The 18,927-nt window shown below is 43.2% G+C and overlaps 1 protein-coding gene and 2 long non-coding RNA genes across 4 annotated transcripts in view; 2 read left to right on the forward strand and 1 right to left on the reverse strand.

Moving 5' to 3' along the window:
• CABLES2 (Cdk5 and Abl enzyme substrate 2) overlaps window positions 1-18,927 on the forward strand; it is a gene marked incomplete at its 5' end in the record, with an annotated part of 49,077 nt that overhangs the window by 12,448 nt on the left and 17,702 nt on the right.
• LOC307218119 overlaps window positions 1-18,927 on the reverse strand; it is a 33,664-nt gene that overhangs the window by 2,485 nt on the left and 12,252 nt on the right. The window contains exons 1-2 of one of the 2 annotated variants that reach the window (XR_013839792.1): window positions 14,135-14,371; window positions 11,678-11,829 (exon numbers count right to left, since the gene is read on the reverse strand). This is a non-coding gene — a long non-coding RNA (uncharacterized lncRNA). Of the gene's footprint in view, window positions 1-11,677; window positions 11,830-14,134; window positions 14,372-18,927 lie in introns of those variants that run through there. The other variant, XR_013839791.1, reaches the window with a different exon arrangement.
• LOC307218100 lies at window positions 3,921-4,649 on the forward strand. Its single transcript, XR_013839768.1, has 2 exons — window positions 3,921-4,543; window positions 4,585-4,649. It is a non-coding gene; the product is annotated as an uncharacterized lncRNA (long non-coding RNA).

Here is an 18,927-nt window from a genome sequence, read left to right on the forward strand (position 1 = left end):
ATTTAGCATGTTTGAAAGCCCTTGACTGGTTTGGGGACCCTGGACCCGAAGACCAGGACCCTGTGTTCCTTCAGAATAGAAATTGGGCTGGGAGAACCCATTAGGACAGTTGGTGGGTGGAAGGCCGATCCCCATCTATTGGTAGTTCAGCGGATGAATTGCAGCAGAATTGCAAAGGGTTTCTGACCCTTGGCTGTTCAGTTGCTGCAAAAAGCTTTCTACCGCTTACCTTCTAGGATACTCAAGGATGGGTTGGCGAAATGAAATCTGCTTCATAGAGGCAGGTGAAAAGATGGTGAGCAGGGTTCGAAATTAGCAGGGTGCCAGGTGCATTTTGCACCTGAAGGTTCTCCATTTGCAAGCACCTCAAGAAGTCTGGGTGCCATTTTTTGCGCCTGGCTGACACTCAAGGATTGCTGAAATGCATGTGCTTTGAAGCCTCAAACTATATGTTAAGGATAGACGAGATGTTAAGGAGTTTAACAATAAAGAGTGGAGTGTTTTGAAAACTGAAGTATGGTACCAATATTTTTATTGTCAACACTAAATGAAACACTTATTAACAATTTCTGATAAAATTGTAATATTAACAATGTGCCACTTACGTGAATTGTATATTAATTCATGCTTACAAAAATGATAAATAAAAAGTGTTGCCGACCTCCCCCCACAGTGGCGACTAGACATTCTGTTTTGGCGCCCACAACCCAGGTCCCAGAAGCCATTTGGCTCCTAGGTTTTCTATCCCAGTTTCTAACATAGACGGTGAGTTCAGTTCTCGAAACATTGCGCTTTGCTGCTTCTGCACAAATGAGGGAGTCCCTGTGTTAAAGAGTGTGCAGCCTAGAAGCAAGACTGGAGAGAGAGAACAGAGGACTGGGTGAAAGAGCAACACGGGGTTGTTGTGAACAAATGAATGCAGTGGCACAGAGTTAGACTTTGCTGCGCTTCAAGTCTTTTGCGTCGCTTGCTTTTTTTGCAAGAGCATCATAGAAATGGTGTGTTTGGAGGGATTTGAAGGCGAGGAGAGGTGGCTTTCCGTTGTAGGTGAAGAAGAAGAGAGCTTCATGCTGGCGGGGGCGACAATAAAAAGCTGTAACAGCAACGGCAAGCTTTGTTGGGGATGCTGCAAGCAGTGACCCCAGCTTAGTGCTCTGATTTTGTGTTGGCTGTCAGGTTGCTCGCTGCTTAAAGTGTTGCTCAGTGCAGTTCTGCTACCCAACAGGGACTGGGAGTTGTAACATGCTTGATAGTGGAGATGACAGCAGATGCCTCCGGGCTAGAAATGTGAGTTCAGTTACCTGCGAAATGGCTGATTGCTGCACAATTCCAGAGGTTGTTGCATTGTGCCGTGGAAATAGGATCTCTGCCTCGCGGGGCGTGTGAGAAGGAAAAGGGACTTTTGTTTCCTGCAGTGAGTCACAACTGTGCTACCGAAACTACCAAAATAGAAATGGCCGGATAATCCTTCATAAATTGTGTAACATCCAGGCGTAATTCAAGGGGTTGACTTTTGCCTCGAGAGCCCCAGTGGAATGGGCAACCTTCAGACCTCCAGATGTTGTTGATCTTCAGCTCCCATCCAGTGTTCGAAATTAGCCAGGTGCGTTTTGCTACTGGTGCATGTCCAATTGCGACTACATGGAGATTTCTGGGCACCAGGTTGGCGACCACAGTTTAAAAACCTCTGCCTTGGTCCATTGTTAGTTTCATTTCTGCTGTGTGTGTTTCTCCATCTTGCATACTGGGACCAGTGAATTTAGAGCAAGCTACAGATCAAGCAATGGAAGTGGGTAGCACTGTGGTCTAAACCGCAGAGCCTGGGGCTTGCCAATCAGAAGGTCGGCGGTTCGAATCCCTGCGACGGGGTGAGCTCCCGTTGTTCGGTCCCAGCTCCTGCCCACCTAGCAGTTCAAAAGCATGTCAAAGTGCAAGTAGATAAATAGGTACAGCTCCGGCGGGAAGGTAAACAGCATTTCCGTGCACTGCTCTGGTTTGCCAGAAGCGGCTTAGCCATGCTGGCCACATGACCCAGAAGCTGTCTGCGGACAAACGCCGGCTCCCTCGGCCTATAGACCGACATGAGCACCACAACCTAATGGTCAGGGGTTCCTTTACCTTTACAGATCAAGCAATGTAGTTGAGATCATAGAATCATAGAATTCTGGCATTGGAAGGGACCCCCCGGGTCATTTAGTCCAGCCCGATCGTGAACAGACATTCCATTTTGGCGACCACAACCTAGATCCAAAGTGCCATTTGATGCTTAGCTTATATACCTGAGTTTCTAATACTGTTCCCATCAGCCCCAGACAGCAAGAACAGTGTTTGGGTATGATGGTAGTTGTGGTCCCTGTAACATCATAGCTCTCAGAGGCTAGGATTAAGCCAGTGTGGGATGACTCTTCTTATAACTGGGTATTGTTGGGTTTGTCGCCTGATTAAGGAAACCTCATTTGATTTGATCTGATTCAATCTGCATATGAGCAAAACTGCCCTAGCAAGAAGCATTCTCTCTGTGTGACTATATAAAATTAACCGCTGCCAATCCATTATGCAGCTTTTGTCATTGGTGTGCATATTGGTGGTTTTGTGACCAGATTCCTGGGAATGGTGTGTGCTAGAAACTGAACACATCATACGTATCTGTCCCTTGAACTCTGTAAATACTTTTGTTGCTGTTTCTTGACTTTAAACTGGCAGAGGAGCAGGCTCTGCTTCCTCAGTTCTGTAAAGGGGCCAACTGCATCCATTTCAGAGCTGTCTGCACCATAATTCAGTGTCAGAACACATTCTGTGCATGCAAAAGGTTCCGTCCCTGACATCTCCAGGCAGCGCTGGAGAAGATTCCTCTTGGAGATCCACTCCCAAAGTAGACAGTACTGGGCTGAATGGAACAGTGGTCTGAAATCTTTAGAAGGCAGCTCCCTGCATACAACAGCAGCTGCTGCCACTCTAAATTACTGTGGTGCTTGGTTTGGTCACTTAGCCAGGAGTATACCACATGTTGAAAAATCAGTCTTCAGTACTCGCTTCCAGGATCACCGCAATTGGAACTTGAGTAACCTCTTGGAGGTAAAATGATTGTGCTTTATAAGTCATCTGGGTGATGCCTGAGGGCCACAAATATCCTCCTTCCTTCTCTCAAATGAGTGGGAAGCTTGTAACGGACGGCCGTGAATGTGCTTTTATGTCTCAGACTAGAGATGGATATTTTTTTAAGCACTTTCCGGGGGTTTTCACAGCCCACTTCTTCTCAAAATGTCAAATATCTCCGCTTCCTGCCATGTGAAATAGGATGAAGTGTTTTTAAGCTGTCATGATTTGTAAAGAAGTCTGAAAGAGGCACAACTGCAATATTTGCTCAGAGCAAAATGCAAATGAAAAGGAGCCTACGTTTTGCCACTTCTCAGGTCCCATAATTTTGGAGGTGTTGATTTATGAGGTTTCCGCCTTTCTTATTCTGTAACAATTCAGGAATTGAGTTTTTCAATAATAATAATAATAATAATAATAATAATAATAATAATAATAATAAATCATAAGGATCAGTTGTAGCCTAGTTAGAGCTGATGAAGTGTAACAAAGGAAGCTGCCTTATACCAATCTTTCCCTATGATCTTTCCCTAGATGTTTATTCTGTTAATACTATTATTATTATTATTAGTCATTAAGTTTGTATACCACCTTTCATCTGAAGATCACAGGGCAGTTCACAGCAGAAAAATACAAAACGAGAACACAAAATATGTAATAAAACCAAAACAAACCAATAACCTTCTTCCAACAAACATTTAAAAGCCCATATAATGTTAATCAGCCCAAGGCCTGGGTATAGAGAAATGTTTTTGCCTGGCACCTAAAGATACATAATGAAGGCACCAGGCAAACAACTTGCTCATAAATACAAGGAAGACAAAGGAGCTTGTGGTGGACTTCAGGAGACAGAAGAGCAATGTCCAGCCACTTTTGATTGAGGGGGTCTGTGTGGAGAGGGTAACAACGTTCAGATTTTTGGGTATTGAATTACAAGAGGATCTGTCCTGGAGTGTCAACACAAGGGGGCTTGTGAAGAAGGCGCAGCAGAGACTGTACTTTCTGAGAATCCTAAGGAAAAACCACCTTCTGCAGAAACTGCTGCTTGCCTTCTATCACTGTGCCATTGAGAGCGTGCTCACTTATGGCTTATGTGTGTGGTACGGAAGCTGTACTACCCAGGACAGGATGGGGTTGTGCAGAGTTGTTAAGGCAGCAGAGAGCATTGTTGGCTGCCCACTCTCCACCTTAGAGCAGATTTATGCCACAAGGTGCCATAGGAAGGCACTGGACATAGTAAAAGATCCATCGCATCCTGGTCACTGTCTCTTCGAGCTCCTGCCGTCGGGACGGAGATACAGGACGATGAAGACAAGAACGAGCCGTCTCAAGAACAGCTTCTTCTCCAGAGCGATCTCGGCCCTGAATGGGAAACCTGGACTTTGAAAGTCATCTAATCTTCCTTGCTGTATTATACTGTATTGTTTTAATTAGTGTTTTTATAGTTGTTCTGATTTTGAGTGGAGTGCCCTACCTGGGTGGATGGAGCAGCTAAGTAATTTCGTTGTCCCCGAGAGGGGGCAATGACAATAAAGATATTATTATTATTATTATTATTATTATTATTATTATTATTAAAATGGAGTGTCTGGTTGCCACAGTTGTGAAGAATATTCTTGTGTCATGAATGGTCCATGTCACCATTAAGTGGACTGTCCCAAGTGACTTTTTCTTTTCTAAGTTCTCAAAGTTCTCAGCTTAGCTTAAGGTTGTCATCTGAACTAGCCAGATGTTTAACAGATAATCAATCACAGTCAATCCCAACATTTGAAAAATAAGACTTTAGAACCATTTTTCCAAAAAAAGAGGCAACTAGACATTCCGTTCTGGCAATGGAAACCTTGGTTTAAGGAGCCATTTGGAACCTAGCTTATATATCTGAGTTTCTAATACTCCCTGCCAGATATGTAACAGGAAGGAGTTCAAATGGGTGGGTATTGCTACCAAAGGCCTGATTCCTGCAGCATTGGGAGTGGACCTCGTGATGTGATGAAATCTGCGGGAGGCCGTCTCCTGTGGAGCACAGTGATCAGTTGCAGATATATGGGGGTGAGGAATTTTATTTTATTTTATGCCAATATGGGTACAGTAATCCTAGCCTAACTCACAGGGTGGCATTTGCAAAACCTTTTCCGTAAGATTGTAGTATGTGAAGCTCTTTGCACGCTGTAAAACACAACACAAATGCTAAGTACTATGATTTGGGGGCCAGCTGTTCAGAGAGAAAAATTCAGCATCCCACTGGGATGGTTTGAGCCCCTTTCCACGATCCTCGACAGTTCTCTGGCTCGCAGCCAAGACGTCCAGCCCTAAATCATGGCTCTACAATCACACATAGTTTAGGTGTAGAGAGGAGATCTGCCAGTAATCTGTAATAAGGCGGAACAGAGATAAAAATAACCTGTGTTTAATTGGGTGGTGACATTGGTACAATGACTCAGCTATCAAGGAAGTTTTTGAGAAGGGAGGCTACGTGCATCTGCTGCCGTGTAAAGCATATGAGATCCAAAGCAGCAATTTTAAAGGCTCTTTGCTGATGGTTGGTTTGAACTAGTCAAGATCATGTTACAGGGAGGAGGATATTATTTTGCCTTTTGCTTTTAAAAGATCTTGCAGGTATGTTTCGGTGAGACTTGATTGTGGCACGTTTCATCTATAAGATGTTCATAACAGGAATGTGTTGATGATGGGCCATCTAAGACTACCTTCTGATTGCTGGGATTCTTGCAAAGAATACTGGACTAGCTAGATCAGCGGTTCTCAACCTGTGCGTCCCCAGATGTTGTTGGACTACAACTCCCATCGAGCCTTCCTAGCTAGGGGTGATGGGAGTTGTAGTTCAACAACATCTGGGGACCCACAGGTTGAGAAAGACTGAGCTAGATGAAGGCCTGATCCTGCCAAGCACTTAACACATACTTGAGCAGAAGTGTATTCTCCTTCCTGCTCGGTACAGATTAGTTGTGCCTTGGCTACTAAACTAAATGTGTATTTTTCATTAATTTAAAACACAGCGGTGAACTGCAGGCAATGCATGATGATTGCAGGACGTAATTCCATAGCTCAGGGGCAGAGCATCTGTGTTGCACACAGAAAGTTCCAGGTTCGATCCCCCGGCATCTCCACATGCAGCACTGGCAATGACTGAGCTGGATAGGCCCATGGTCTGACTCAGGACAAGGCAAATCCCTGTCTTCCTCCTTTGGGTTGGCTGCAGCAGGGTCCTAGGTGCTCCAGTAGCAGATGTCAACCCAGATCTGCTATTGTTGTTGCCTGCCTCCAGCAGAGAGCGAGAACAAGTAAAATAGGTGGTGGTAAAGATTCCTGCAGGATAAGACTTAATTTTAGAGTGGAGAGGAGGGGATGACATCACAAAAGGGAAACAACTGCCTGTTCCAGTCTATGAAGTCGAAGTCCTTCTGTGACCTCCAGTGTGGCATTGTCCTTATGTCTCCACCCAACTATTTTTATTGCAACCTATCCACAGGGTTCTCATAACCCTGGCAGGGACAGACTCTGCCAGTTTTAATCTCCTGGTTAAAATGTTCAGAATACAGGCGTACTTTTACAAGATTAGAGGAGGTCTGCTGGGTCATACGCAAGGCCCGTGTAGTCTAGCATCCTGTTCCCACAGTGGCCAACCACATGCCAGTGGGATGAATAAAGACCTAGGGAATTTAAAGGCAACCAAAGCTGGATTCAGCCTTGTTAGTGCTCTTCAGCAGAGAAACAGGCTGAACCCTGAAGTACATGTTGACAGGACTCAGATGCACAAACCTTTAGTCCAATATTCACATGCCCATCAGTCCCATGCATCTTATTGTTGTTCAGTCGTGACTGACTCTTCGTGACCTCATGGACCAGAGCACGCCAGGCACTCCTGTCTTCCATTGCCTCCCGCAGTTTGGTCAAACTCATGTTCGTAGCTTCAAGAACACTGTCCAACCATCTTGTCCTCTGTCGTCCCCTGCATCTTATTAGAGGTGATAAGAAGTATGGTATTGTTGTTTTCACTTGTTTTCCTTCCCTATTAATATTATTTTACATTTTATGGTTCCTAGTGATGGTGATTCGTGATTAATACATGTTGATTATATATTTGCATTTATTGACTCTATTTTATTTGCATTTCTAGGGATTTGAGTTGGGGTTTGTGACAACTTTGTAATATCAAGGGCTCAAGGAACTCAGACATTTGGGATTCCCTGTGTATCAAGTATAGGATAATATGCAAAAAATATCCTACAGTTAAATGTGGGTCATTTCAACCTGCAAAGTTAAAGGTTATCACCTACTTCTAAAATATGTTTTGTCAACATATATTTAAGGTGTTTTATTTTGTGAGCTTCAACACTTCAGCTATGTTGCAGAGCATGCGCAAAGTGTGATTTAGCGCTTCTGCGCATGCACGACTGCCAAAACCCGGATGTAATCAGTTCCAGTACTTTCAGGTTTCAGCGGTCCATAACCCAAAAAAACCGCAACCTGAAGCGTATGTAACCCAAGGTATGACTGTATTCTTTGACTGCTGGCATTCATTAGTACATTCCGGCCCTTTTTGCTGTGCTTAAATCTGGAACTTAAAAAAACTGTGTTCATTCTGTAACCTCCTTCTTAACAGTCCCATAAATATAACCAAAAGTTCAAGAACAGATAAAGATGATGTTGGCTGTCGTCTTTGATTATCGGAGCCTGTGGCCCAGTTCCTCCTGGTAGCCATCACTTACTAAAGTCTTAATTCTTTATGAAACCTGACATTTATATCTAATGTACAATATGCCATTAAACTTGATGAGCGAAAGCTTCATTACAGATAGGGCTTTCCATGTCTTCAAATAAAAATCCCCGTTGCTTTTTAATGCTTCGCTTCCCAGAACTGCAGAGCCATAACCATGGTATATTGGCACTGTCGCCTGGTATTTAATTAACATATAGGTACTACTTGAAATCCATCCTTCATCTTCCTACCTCAGCCTTCTGGCATCTGCTTGTAAAAGACTATATAGATAGGCCATATTATTGCTGTAACAATATACCAGATTTTGACACTCCCCCACCCCGTCACAAATGGGGATTTCTTAGAGCATCTCCTAGGTTTACAGGATTTCACTTTTGGTGAGCCCTGTGTGTGTGTGTGTGTGTGTTTGCAATATATACCGTATTTTTCGCCCTATAGGACGCACTTTTTCCCCTCCAAAAATGAAGGGGAAATGTGTGTGCGTCTTATGGGGCGAATGCAGGCTCCTTGGCTTCAGCGATAGCAATGCAAAGCCTCTGAAGCCTGCGCTGCGGAGGCTTCGCGTTGCTTTCGCTGAAGCCAGGAGAGTCTGCTCTTTGAGGCTGGCGGTGGGGGAAAGCAGCGCTTCCCCCCACCGCCAGCCCCAGAGGATCGGGGGGCGGCGGGAAGGTGTGCGACACCTTCCCGCTACTCTCCGACCTGGTTTGGAGGCTGGCGGTGGGGGAAAGCAGCACTTCCCCCCATTGCCAGCCCCAGAGGATCGCGCACAGTTCCTGTGGGCTTTTGCGGGAGGTGGGGGAATTCCGCCACCTCCCGCAAAAGCAGGGAGAAGGTCTTGGAGTAGCACACAGGCTGCGTGCAGCCTGTCCGCTGCTCCCAGAGCTGCGGGGGGGGGTGTCAAATTTTTCCCCTTGATTTCCCCCCCCCCCGAAAACTTGTTGTTGTTTAGTCGTTTAGTCGTGTCCAACTCTTCGTGACCCCATGGACCAGAGAACGCCAGGCACTCCTGTCCTCCACTGCCCCCCGCAGCTTGGTCAGACTCATGCTGGTAACCTCGAAAACACTATCCAACCATCTCGTCCTCTGTCGCCCCCTTCTCCTTGTGCCCTCCATCTTTCCCAACATCAGGGTCTTCTCCAGGGAGTCTTCTCTTCTCATGAGGTGGCCAAAGTACTGGAGCCTCAGCTTCACAATCTGTCATTCCAGTGAGCACTCAGGGCTGATTTCCTTCAGAATGGAGAGGTTTGATCTTCTTGCAGTCCATGGGACTCTCAAGAGTCTCCTCCAGCACCATAATTCAAAAGCATCAATTCTTCGGCGATCAGCCTTCTTTATGGTCCAGCTCTCACTTCCATACATCACTACTGGGAAAACCATAGCTTTAACTATACGGACCTTTGTTGGCAAGGTGATGTCTCTACTTCTCAAGATGCTGTCTAGGCCTGAAAACTAGGTGTGCCCTATAGGGCGAAAAATATGGTATTAATTCTTACTTAATCATAGAATTGTAGAGTTGGGAGGGACCCAAGGGTCATCTAGTCCACCCCTGCAATTCTGGAATCTCAGCTGAAACATCAATGACAGGTGGCCATCCAGCCTCTGCTTAAAAGCCTCCAAGGAAGTAGACTTCACCATCACCCAAGGGCATCTGTCGAAAATTCTTGGTGCTGCAGCAACTGTACTTTGAAACCGAGACCATATAACACCGGTCCTGAAAGCGCTTCATTGGCTCCCGGTACTTTTCTGAGCAAAGTTCAAAGTGTTGGTGCTGACCTTTAAAGCCCTAAACGGCCTCGGTCCTGTATACCTGAAGGAGCGTCTCCACCCCCATCTTTCAGCCTGGACACTGAGGTCCAGCGCCAAGGGCCTTCTGGCGGTTACCTCACAGTGGCGCCCGCCATGTGGAACACCCTCCCATCAGATGTCATTGAAATATACAACTATTTTACTTTTAAAAGACAACGAAGGCAGCTCTGTTTAGGGAAGTTTTTAATGTCTGACGCTGTGTTGTTTTTAATATTCAGTTGGAAGCCGCCCAGAGTGGCTGGGGAAACCCAGCCAGATAGGCGGGGTATTATTATTATTATTATTATTATTATTATTATTATTATTATTATTAACGTCTTTATACCAGGCAGGAACCTTTGTTGTGTGGTTTTGTTTTTTAAAAAAAATATATATTTATTAAGTTTTTATACACATAAAACAGATAAAAAAACCAACAACATACAGGAAAAATAAAATTAACAATAAAAAAGGTAAAAAATCCAGCTTTTAAATTCATACTTGATTAACTTTCTTTCTTGACTTCCTCACGCCTCCCTTTTTGTGTTCCTCTTTACCCAATCAAATACAGCAAATCCTAACCCTCTTTCAGAAATCATTTCTAATTATTAAAATCACTCTATTATGTCTCCAATCTTTCCTCCTTATATTTAAATACCCTTAGCATATTATTTACCTTTGACATAATAAAACTTTTGTCATTCACCTTTTTTCTATTACATTTTTGCATGTTTTTTCACACTGTATCACCAATGCCATATTATTTTCATATCCAACATCCTTTTAACATTCATAAACTTTGCTTTGTTGTGTGGTTTTGACACCTGCTAACAACATTTTCGTTAAGGCAAGCCTACCCAGACATGTCGTTTTATTATTTGTGGGCCCAGGACTGCAATACCTCAAGGACTGCCTCTCCCCATATGAACCGACCTGGGCCCTGCGATCATCATCTGAGGCCTTTCTTCTTGTGCCCCCTCTGCAAGAGGTCCGGAGAGTGGGAACACGTGAACAGGCCTTTTCTGCCGTGACTCCCCATTTGTGGAATGCTCTCCCCAGGGTGGCTTGTATAAAATGCAATGGTTGGAAAGGTTATTCCCAGCACTACCCCTACTCCTGCACATTCAAGTGGGAAAATACATCAGGCCACAATATCTTCCTAAGGACAGTTTCGCCAGTACTGATCTAGGGAGTCCAGAGTTCCTCGCAACCATCATTTGCAAAACAAACTAACTACTCTTCTGAGCCAATGGGCTTTACCACTTGGAGCACAGCCACTGCCACTGCAGTGGTAGCATCCAACCTTATAAATATATAATATAATTACATTATGTAGAATCCTATTCTATTTTCGCACCCTAGTCTTAAAAGGCTGAAGACTAATATTCTGGATTGATGACCGAGGGTCACACCTATGGTTTCTATTCTGTGTCTGTCAATAAAACACACAAGCTCCACGCACATTCTGTTTTTAGATGTGCACTCTTAAGGAGCGCCAGCAGTGTGGGTGGAAGCCCGAGGGGGGGAACTGGTACACAGAGTAGACTTTGTGATTCTAGTAGTGTACGTTGGAATTGATTTGCCACGGATGGGCTTCTGCCAGTTGACTTGGCTGGCAACTCTTAGTGGGGAATCCTCAAATTTCTCAATGGCTTCTGTTGAATTTTAGGTTTCTGCGACTTTCCAGATTTTGCTCACTATGATCCCCATTTGCAAACACCTTTGAACTCTGACATAGTGATTTGTCACATACCAGGCTCATTGGTTGCCAGTACATTTTGTTGTGTGAATTTTGCGTGATTCGCTGCATCCGGGGTTCTGTTTACTGAATTTAGATGACTAAACCCAGACCCATAGTTTGCATGGGAGGGGGGGTTTCTCTCTTTAAAAAAAAGCCCCTAAACAAACCAGGTTGTTGGCAGTCTGTGGTATCCATGCTGCATGTATCTTGGTAAATCACTTTTTGTAATAAGATATTTGGGGGAGCAGGTAGACCGCACAATAACTCCTAGTTTTGCTAGGTTTATGAATGCAACTTGAATCTGAATATCCAAATACCTGGGACTTAACCAGTGCAGCAGATGGTGGCGCGGAAGTCAGAAAGGTTATCTGATCTGCTGTGTGTGCCTCAGTTGGAGGAAGTCTCAGGTTTCATATGCTAACAAGGCACCGGGTCTCTCGAATCTTGCATCATGGTGGTGCCAACCAGCCTTAGAGCACAACACAAATAGAAATAGGAATTATTAGCTTAAGCAAAGGCAGACGTGTAGAGATGCTGAAATTTCATTCATTAATGAAACGATGATGGTGATTCACTCTTTCACATGGTTTTACTTCAATGAAATCTAGTGAGAGAAAGTGGGACAACGATGTTTTGTTTTGTTTTATTTGCAGTGGTTGTAGGTCACTGTGATTGTTTGGAGGAGGGGCTTTGGTTGCAGGCTGACCCCCTTTTTGTATAAATATCCCTCCCTACACCACGTAACTACTATATGCTCCCCAAGGATAAATATCCTGAAACAGATGTAAAACTTAATGAAACCTTGCGAAATATTCTAAAAACACAAGGTCATAGCTTAAATGCCCATCTAATCTAGCTTTCGGAGAAGATTTCAGTAGGAAGGGGGATATCCTCTTTAAACCAACAGACTGGAAAATACCAGCCTATTTGGGAAGATAAACAGATACTTCCAGTTGAAATAAAGCCAATCTCAGGCTTTCTTAGCTAGTTTGTTCAAAGTTACTTGCAAAAAAGAGCGAGGGAGGCAACCTCTCCAGCACCTTCCATGGAGATGCTTTTGTCCAGTGGTGAGAGATATTCCATTTTCTTATGCCAGTTTATGCAGCCAATGAAACTTTGACGGCTAGATCCATCTCCCTAATGACTTTCAACTTGGATTACAAAAGAGCTGGCCAGTTAGCTTTTGTGGGGGCGAAGCAAGGGAAGGATTAACAAGGAATCATATTCAGAACTGGAACGCTGGATAGCTCTCGCTATTTAGGATTCACTTCTGTGGCATGAAATCCCAAGTGCTGTAGGTGAGCTGGATCAGAATATCACAGCTGCCCTGTTACAAAGTACTCTGCATGGCTTTCAACAAGGAATAAAAATATAACATTTGGTAACAACAGAAACTATAAGTATAAATATAGCAGAAAAACAATTGGGGGGTGTTTTCCTAAACACATTCTTTACACCTGCCTGATCTGCTGATTCCTAGATCCCCATTCTAGCTTGTAAAATTTCCTTGTAGGACCAGCTATTGGTGTTACCTATTGTCCCATTTGCCTCATTCTTGCCCATGCCAGATTCCTAATTATTTCTTTGACTTGTCCCTAGGTATGACTGCTTTTGGCAGCCCTTTATTCAGTAATATTAAAGCCTGACAGACAATGATAGAGGGGTTGCATTTCATATTGCAGGAGTCCTGTGGAATTCCTTTATCCGCTTCTGAAGTGTTGGTCTTGGCATATCCCTATATATAAAGTTGGACACCTGGTGCTTTGCATTCTTCCAAGTTAAATACAGGCTGTACTAAAGAATCGTATCAGTAGCTGTGTGTAGCTGTTTTTTTATTGCAGGTAGTGCTTGAAACTAGTGCTTTGTGTACTTTTCAAAGAGCATTGGAAACTAATTTTAGCCAGATGCACGCACTGGGGGCTGTGTGGGTGTGAGTACAGCAGCAATCCATTCTCCCTGTAGTCAAAGCCAGCTAAAAAGCGTCCCCTGGGGGAGCCAATCTGTATCTTTTTATCCATATGCCTGGAGGGGATTGATGGGCAGCTGTGTGCAATTCTGATCTCTGAATGAGCTCACTGCCTGCCCTTGTTGCATAGCAAAGGGATCAAGTTCCCACGAGTTGCCTTGGCCTCTAGCTAGGCTACCAATAAGAAAAACAAAACAAAACAAAAAGTACCAGCATTTTTCACCTTTGTTTTGGGTTTTGACCATGCTGGTTGTGTGTATTACAGGAAGGAATTGGCACTGGGTGAGATCTGAGCATACTACGATTCCCAACTTGTTTTTTTCCTTTAGATTTATAAAGGTAGTACCTGACTAAGGAAGGAGGCCTGAGTGACCTCATTGCCCTGCATCAAAAAAGCGGGCTGATAATGCAAAATAAGCTGACACATGCAGATTATAAAAGTCAAAGAGACCAATATTTCTCGGTGTGGCGCTGTGGGTTAAACCACAGAGCCTAGGACTTGCCAATCAGAAGGTCGGCGATTCGAATCCCCGCGACTGGATGAGCTCCCGTTGCTCAGTCCCTGCTCCTGCCACCTAGCAGTTCGAAAGCACGTCAACGTGCAAGTAGATAAATAGGTACCGCTCCGGTGGGAAGGTAAACGGCATTTCTGTGTGCTGCTCTGGTTCACCAGAAGCGGTTTAGTCATGCTGGCCACATGACCCGGAAGCTGTACGCCGGCTCCCTCGGCCAATAAAGCGAGATGAGCGCCGCAACCCCAGAGTCAGCCACGACTGGACCTAATGGTCAGGGGTCCCTTTACCCTTACCTATAAACATTCCTTCCATAGATGCCCTTGAGAGATTGTTTTTCCGCACACCATCATAATGCAGTTGCCGAGGTTGAAGTACATGAGCAAGACTTTTGAAAGTGTTCAACCCTTGTTCTTCTTGGCTTGTGTGCAAGTGGCAAAGGAAGTTGTTGACGGGATTCTGCTGTAAAAAAGGTAAAGGTAAAGGACCCTTGACAATTATATCAAGTCATAGACGACTCTGGGTTTGCGGCACTCATCTGCTTTACAGGCCAAGGGAGCCAGCGTTTGTCCGCAGACAGTTTTCCTGGGTCATGTGGCCAGCATGACTAAGCTCTGGTGAAACCAGAGCAGCGCACGTAAATGCTGTTTACATTCCTGTCGGAGAGGTACCTATTTATCTACTTGCACTTTCTGACGTGCTTTCGAACTGCTAGGTTGGCAGAAGCTGGGACTGAGCAACAGGAGCTAACCCCGTCACAGGGATTCGAACTGCCGACCTTCTGATTGGCAAGCCCAAGAGGCTCAGTGGTTTAGATAAGCATTTAGCAATATGGCGGCTAGCCACAAGGGTTATGTCCTACCTCCGCTATATGCCTTTGGAGACCAGTTCCTGGGAATCACAGGTGGGAAGAACATCGTTGTACTCATTTTCCACCTTCAGGCTTCTTACAGGTATCTGGTTGGCCTCTGTAGAACAGGATGCCGGGCGAGATGGACCTTCAGCCTGGCCCAGCAAATTATGATAGCAAATGACCACCAACTAGGCATAATGCTGTTACATCGCACTGCAGCTGGTGCGTCATGGTGGCATCATTGGATTAACTGGTAAAACTTAAGAGCATTTCTCCTAGTAGTAAAGCAATCATATCAGTGCATAGTTGTTTTAGCATTGGCATGAACATGCAAGCTTGCTGGACAGGTCTTGTCCAGCTTTCTCGATGGGCTTTGGGTTTCCTTAACTACTATTCTTTCAGTGGGTGATAGTGATCAGATGCACAGCTTATTATAGCCCAGTTGAGTTTGTGCCCTAAATCCACAGAACATTGCTGAGAAAATAGTCAGAAATAAGCCGACATAGTCCAGTGAACTATAAGCCAAGAGCTAATCCTGACACCGTTGACCCAGTATATGGCCTGTTCTTGGGATAATTCCATTAGTCGATAAAATGAGGATTATGATTGCTATCTGTGAAACAGAGATCATGACAGATGATGGAGTGTGTGTGTGTGGTAACATACTATTTTGTTTTGTTTTTAAGTAGGCTTGTTGGACAAAAAGTAAGTTTTCAAATGATGCCTTTAAAATTTCCCAAGACTGCAGTTCATTGAGGGCCAGGGATGATGGATAAACACCCACATTTGGAGAAAGGATACTGCAAAGCTACATGTACAGTCTATATACTACAGTATCTATATATTAGATGTGCTAATCATTCTTAAACACCATTTTTTGTTGAATTGTCAGGGCATCTCTATATGTGTAAGATTGCAGAGCGAGAATAGTATTGGTAATTTAACCACACAGGTGATTTTTGCAAGTCAACTATAATTGATTTTCCATGTGCATAGAGATTTTGTGGTCTTACATGTTTAGTTTTTCACAAAGAGAAGGTTGCAAGCAGGATGCATTTGATTTAAATAAAATTGATTTAAATCACTAGTCAGTAAGACTTGATTTAAATCATTTTTTTTTACAGAAAAACTCATTCTTGCTGGTATATTTACATTTACAACCAGATGAAGGTTTCATTTTTGGAATACAGTAATAAATTTTCAGAGTAGTTTTTACAGTTTTATCAAAAATTACTGATTTCGGTATACTATTAGAAGTACATAGACCAATAATTATGATATTATTGTGAGGTTTAATAAGTGAACTGTTTATATTTGGACAACTTTTCTGCTGTACTTTATCAGAAGGAGAAAAATAATCATTTCCTTAATAACAATTTAAACAAATTATTTAACTAAAATAACATTATAGCATATGTATCAATGTTTGTTAATTGATGTGGTTAAACAATTTTTAAAAAGACTAAGTTTTAGCACACATGAAAAACTTAAACAAATCCTTATTTCCTGATGAATAGCCTTTGGACTATAATGTAACTTAAATAGAAAACTATCTCTACAAAGATTTTTCCTCCAAAAGCATTTTATTTTAATAATCCAATTTAATTTTTTTAAAAATCTGTTTTGAATTTTAAAAATTGATTATTATTATTTTTAAAAAAGTATATCAATGATTTTTATCCACCCTTGTTGCAGTCTGTAGATAGAAGAGTCATAGTATGTTAGCAAAGCACCTGCTTTGTATGCAGTTCATATTTCAGTTATTGGCATTTATAGGTAGGGCACGGGAAAATGCTAGAGACTCACCACCAGTCAAGGTAGATGAGGGGTAGCCCACATGGTGCATCCCAGATGTTCCTTGACCCCAACTCCCACCATCTCAATCTAACATGTCCAATGGTCAGCGATAATGAGAGTTGCAGACCAGTTGTATCTGGAGGGCACCACAATGGCTATTCCTGCAGTACACAATACAGAGTTGGGTGGGCCAATGTCCTGATTTGGTATAAGCCAGTTTCCTATATTCTTACATTTTCATCAGATGATTCACCGATAAAGTAGTAAATGCAAGCTAGCATTGGTGGGGCTGGATACACTTGACGGACGTTCCTTTCCAAGTTTCAGCCAAAGTCAACATTTGTACCGCAACTGATAGTTGTTGAGTTTGATGTGAAAGTCTCCCGCAGTTCTTTCTTGGGCCCAGAGCTCATTGTAACCTTGAACAAATCCCATGGTGTCTCATCTTTGTTCAACTCCACTTGCTTTGCTAAAAATAATTGCCAAGCGAATTTTGTACGCAAGGTTGTAGAAATTAATTAAGGTTAGGTAAATGTTAGGTTAGGCTTATTAAACGTATTAATCTCTTCTCACAACAGAGCCCCCCAGAGCTGTCAAGGATATAATACAGTAGTTTCTAGCTCTGATCGAGATCTTGGCGAGAGGTGTGCAGTGATGAAAAGTGTCCTGTGTTCCTTTTCTCTGAAGCAGAGGTGCTTTATCACGAGAAAATTGTTCCAAGCTATTTCCGTTTATTTATATTCTAAACTAAAAAGCTGAGGTTGGTAGCTGTTATTTCTGAAGAGAAACTTAAGATTTTTCCAGCTGCTTAACTTGCTTGCTTGTTCCTGAACAACATTTTGTCGTCCCCAAGAATGGGGGAAAATTTTGTTGCTGTTTGCTTGAAGAGGCCACATTTCCTCCTAGGCAACCTTTGGCCAGGGTGAGGTGGGAGGAGCCAGGAGCAAAAAGTGGGCGGAGCAACTAATTATCGGAGTGCAAGGGCACATTCTAACCAGGCACACAACTCTAGCAGTGTGTGAAGCAAGGCCAGTGAGAGGTTTAGCTCATGAGGGGGTGTGGCCTGGGGAAAAAGTCGAGGGCCAGATAGAGAGACATGGAGGGCCACATCAGATCCCCAGGCTTGAGTCTTCCCACCTCTACCAATTGAAATTAGAAATGGATTTATTTATTTTTACCAGAAAGTAAAAGCTACCAAGATCCGCCACCAGAGGAAGATCCCTTTGCAAATTCCCAGGATACTTGTTAAACACATTTGTTTTCTTTGCCCTTTTACTGCTGAAGGAACAGAATTTCCATTAGCTTGTTCTTAAGAGAAGGGCAGTGTTAGAAAGGACATTCCAAAAGGCTTTCCAAAACAGATGGATTTCAAGTATAGTTACAAGGGATTTTAATAACTTGAACACAGCAAATGGATATGGTGGCAGTGACTGATTGTGGAAATAGCTCCTTTGCAGCTTTCGTTCCAGAGACTAGTTTTTATGTAATTTCATATGCTAATTCAGAGGCTATCACTCTCAGTGCAGAGGCAAGATGGGAGTTATAATAAACCATTTCCAGGATGGATGGACGGACGGATGGTTGTTTACAAGCAGCATTTAGTGCCGTGAATTATATAGAGGAGAACAATTGACATGTTAGTTGCAAGGCACAAATAACTTCATTTTAGAAAGGTTTGTCCTGAACATGTGAGAAGGAAGGTTTGTAATTTGGATTTGCCATTGTATTGCAATTTACTGTTTTAAGATGGCTATAATTAAATATACCCTCTGGCGCTTGTTTCCCAGAACTGGATGTGTTAAGACCAAGCCACCACATGGTGGTGAAAACCTGATTTTTGGATTAACTGATAAGGAAAGATGGATTAGCTGATAAGGAAAGGCAGGATTACCTGGCATTTTAAATAAGCCACAGAGGAGATGGTCACAGCAAGCTGAGATGTTTTGTGGTGGCATTAGTTATCTGGGGTTTCCAGAGTGTACAGGCTGCTTGCCCTGTTCATTTAAACTTCTTGCATCTCTGAATGCCATAATAGAGATGAGCTTCACATTACACAGAAGGAAGTGGCAGAAGTTTTAAGCTGCAGGTGGGAGACCCTGCTTTTGAATGCTTAGACTTTTAATCAGCTAATAATTAATCAAGAGAGATTTAGAGTAGCACTATCCATAATTTGCTATGCACGTTTTTGTTTTGTTTTGTTTTTTGGTACATTGGGATGCATTAAAAAATATCCACTAGCAGCATCTCTATTGGGGAGAAATTCCAACCTTCATACTAAGTTTTTCTTGCAGGCAAGTCTTCTCTTCTTTTTTACGTAGAGGATTTTCAGAGCATGAGCCTGCAGTCCAAAACTGTATGATCCACCCGCCTCATTCCCATCTTCAGACCAGGAGAGTCACTTGCATGTAGAAGGTTCTGGCAACCCACACTTTTGTTGCA

The sequence above is a fragment of the Podarcis cretensis genome, assembly GCF_951804945.1.
Source record: "Podarcis cretensis genome assembly, chromosome: 6".
Classification (NCBI taxonomy): Eukaryota; Metazoa; Chordata; class Lepidosauria; order Squamata; family Lacertidae; genus Podarcis; species Podarcis cretensis.